This window comes from Numida meleagris, unplaced genomic scaffold, assembly GCF_002078875.1.
Source record: "Numida meleagris isolate 19003 breed g44 Domestic line unplaced genomic scaffold, NumMel1.0 unplaced_Scaffold450, whole genome shotgun sequence".
In the NCBI taxonomy this organism is placed as follows: Eukaryota; Metazoa; Chordata; class Aves; order Galliformes; family Numididae; genus Numida; species Numida meleagris.
In genome coordinates, this window is record NW_018364666.1 from 23395 (window position 1) to 27537 (window position 4143).

The window sequence follows — 4143 nt, forward strand, 5'->3', positions numbered from 1 at the left end:
GCCCATCCACCCCTGGAGTTATTCAGAAGGATCTGCAGATGTCCCAGAGGGATCTTGGGGTGATCAGGGGATCCTGGAGTCCTCCAGAGGTCTCAAGTGGGGATTCTGGGAAAAACCCCATGCAGTGACACGTCCCCCCTCCCACTCCGTCCAGTGAGATTGCCCTGATAAACGTCAATTTTTGGTAAAATAAACAAAGTATTGGTTTTGTTTTATCATCCCCCCCCACCTCCCTGCAGAAACTGACAGTTCCTGCCAAACCCCCATGCAAAGCCCCACCCAAACAAACCCCCCAGGGCCACCGGGTGATGCCAGCACAACCACTGGTGATGCTGGGACAAATGCCCGTCCCCAGATCTGTCACTGTCACCGTGGAACCTGGTGCCGTCCCGACCCCCATCTACACTGGGAGCCCCATCAGCATCCTGCAGCTCCTGGAGCTGGGTGATGGCATCACCCTGACTGTCCCCAGCTGTCCTCCCTGCTGTGGTGGCACAACAGGAGCATGGTGACATCCTCATCAAAGAGGTGATGAGGAGGGGGGTTGGGGACAGTCTGGGGACACATGGGGACCGGCACAGACACAACATGGGGTCGCTGGTGTCACCGTTTTCAGGTGTCATCGGGTGTTAGCATCACTTGGGTGTCACTGTTGTCACCATCATCACTTGTGTGTCACTGTCACTCGGGTGACACCATTCCCCCATGCTCTGACCACCACGTGGGGGCAGGCACAGGCAGCCCTGCGTTATCACCGTGCTGTCACTAAGCTGCAAACTGTCCTTTGTCACCCCCTCAGGCCTCCCTACAGTCGGACCTGGTAACTCCGGAGCCCTCCAGTGCTGTCACCATCATCTGCCTCAGGGACGCAGTGGTGTACTCTGTGCTACCACTGGAGGGGACCGCATGTGACATCAGCGCGGAACAGCCATGATGCGGTGTCATCGTCATTGGGTGTTGCTTTTGTCAACTGGCATCGGGTGTCACCAACATGCAGAGGGGACAGAAGGACCCCCCCAGGGCCCTGGGGATGTTGCGCCGAAGTTGGGGACACTGTGACAAGCTCAAAGACTTCCCAGGGAAAGTGGGGACACTGCATCATGGTGTCACACCCCCAAAGTTCGGACATCCCTTTGGGGGCACCCCCATGTCACCCCCATGGTGTCACACCCTAGACTTGGGGACACCCCATGTCACCTCCCACAGTGTCACACCCCAAAGCTGGGGACACCCCTGTGGAGCTCCCCTCCACAGACTGCATTGTTTCCATGGGGTGGGGGTGGGTTTTTGTAATTAGGGTTTATTTGGTGATAACGGAATTGGGGATCCCCCCCCCCCCCGTTGCCCCCAGGTGAATAAAGGGCAGAGGAGCAGCTGTGGGGTTCCACGTGTCAGACCAGGGGGACTTTGGGGACAGAGATCACTGCAGCATCCCGGCCCCATAACCACTACAGCCCCATCCCACAGCCATAACCCCCACATCCCAGAGCTATATCCCACCTTATCCCATTCCAGATCCATATCCCCACACCCCGTATCCCATTCCCATCCTACCCCATATACCATAACCACAGCTCTTCCCATATCCATTTCACATCTTTATCCCATTCCATTATCCCAAACCCATCTCATACCCATATCCATCCCATATCCATTTCAAATCCATACCCTCACATCCCATATGCCAGCCCATCCCATATCAATACCCATATCCCATCCCAAATCCATCCCATGCCATATCCATCATCCATCCCAAACCCATATTCTTACATCCATCCCATGTCCATCCCATATCCATTCCATGTACTTATCCCATACCCAGAGCCCATCCCATATATATCCCATTTCCCGATATCCCATCCTGTATCCATCGCACATCCTCACACCCTTCATCCCAATCCCAAATGCCATCTGACAATCCCAGTCCCAATCCCACATCCCAACCTCAATTAGCAAGAGGGTGAACCCAAGGCCAAAGGCTGCCCTGCTGCAGCCATAGGGCGCACCCCGAGGCCGCCCCGCCCCGCCCCCTGCCTGCCCCGGNCGTATCCAGAGCCCATCCCATACGTATCCCCTTTCCCGATATCCCATCCCGTATCCATATCCCATATCCTCACACCCTCCATCCCAATCCCAACCCCGCACGCCACCTGACAATCCCAGTCCCAATCCCACATCCCAACCTCAATTAGCAAGAGGGTGAACCCAAGGCTAAAGGCCGCCCCGCTGCAGCCACAGGGCGCACCCCGACGCCGCTCCGCCCCGCCCCGCCCCCTGCCCGCGCGCCTGCCAGCCCCGGCCCCGCGCCGACCCGCCCCCGGCCTCTCATTGGTCAGCGACAGTGCCACCGGCTCTGATCGGCTGAGCCGCAGCACGTGGGAGCAGCCATTGGCAACCAGCTGGAGGCCGCCCGGCTCTCCCCTCAGACGGCGCCGCTGCCGCAGCCCGAGCCGCCCTGCATGGGACCGGCCCCGCAGCCGCTGCGCACCGGAGCTGTCCGGGCAGCACCGAGACGGAACCGTGGCACCACGGCACATGGAGGTGTGTGGGAGAACGGCACCGGGACAGGGAAAGGAACCCTGCGCGGCCATAACCCGCCTCCCTGTGAGGTGTGGGGTTGGGAGGGGGATGTGGGAATGGGATTGGGATTTAGGACTGGGATCAAGGGATGTGGGGTTGGGACTGCGATTTAGGATTGGGATGTGCAGATATGGGATCGATATGGGAAGAATATGGGACGGGTTGAGGATGATCACGGGATGGGATAAGGATATGGAATGGAAATGGGATGAATATAGGATATCCACCACCGGCTCCCCATGCAGCCTGGACTCCCCTGACCCCCAGACCCCGGAGCTGTAGGGAGTGTGGGGCTAGAGGAAGCTACGGGAGAGACATAGGGGGCTAGGGAGAGATAGAGGGGGAACATGGGGGAGATAGGGTGATGGGAGAGGCTATAAGGGGGATATACAGGGATATGTGGCTATAAGGGAGATGCAGGAGGATATGGGGCTATAGGGAGGTGGGGGGGCCACCAGGGGTGGATGTAGGGGGATTTGGGGCAACAGAGAGGAGTGGGGGGGGTTATATAAGGATATAGGGGGACACGGTGCTATAGGGAGCTGTGGGGGAGCTTTGGGGGACAATAGAGAGATATGGGATTTTAGGGGGCTGGGAGGGGCTATGGGGGGGATATAGGGAGATACGATGCTATATGTGGGTTATACGGGCATATGGTGCTATAGGGGGCTGTGGGGGGACTAAAGGGGCATGTGTTGGGGTATAGGGGGATATGGGGCTACAGAGTGGGCTATAGGGCGATGTGGGGCTAGGTGGCCTAGACATAAGCCCAAATATAGGGTCTATAGGGGGTTCAAGGGGAAATGGGGAGGATATTGGTGGGATATAGGAGGATATGGGGCTATAGGGGGTTGGGGGTACATATGGAGGGGATATAGGGTGTTATGGGGTTATAGTGGGCTGGGGGGAGACAGAGGAGAATATGGTTCTATAGCTGGCGGTAGGGGGGGATATAAGTGGGATATATGGGGATATGGGGCTAAAGGGAGCAGCGAGGGGGCAGAGGGGGAATATAAAGTTATAGGAGGCTGTAGGGGGGCTATAGGGAAATATAGAGGACTGTGGGTATATGGGGGGGGCTATATGAGGATGTGGGGCAAGAAGGCCAAGATATAGTCCAAATATAAGGACAATGGAGGTGATATAGGGGAGCTATAGAAGGACAAGGGGCTATGTAGGGCTGGGAAAAGGAAGAAAAAAGAAAAGGAAATAGAAAAAGAACAAAAAAGTATATTTGAAAAGGGAAAAAGAGAAAAAAAAGAAGAACAAAGAGTAGAAAAAACGAGTAAAAGAAAAAAGTTAAAAAAATACAAAAAGAACAATAAAAAGAAGAGAAAAGAAAGGTAAAGATAAATGAACGAAAAAAGCAAAGTAAAAAGGAAAAAACTAAAGAAACAATGAACAGCAACAAAGGAAAGGAAATAAAAAAAAACAAACCAAAGTACAGCAATGGAAAACAAAGCAAGAGTACTAGCAAAGGAAAAGACAATACTGAAGAAGTAAGTGAAGGTAACTGAAGGTCAGGAAAGGTAAGTTTCCATTAAGGTAAAAGGGAAGGGGAGG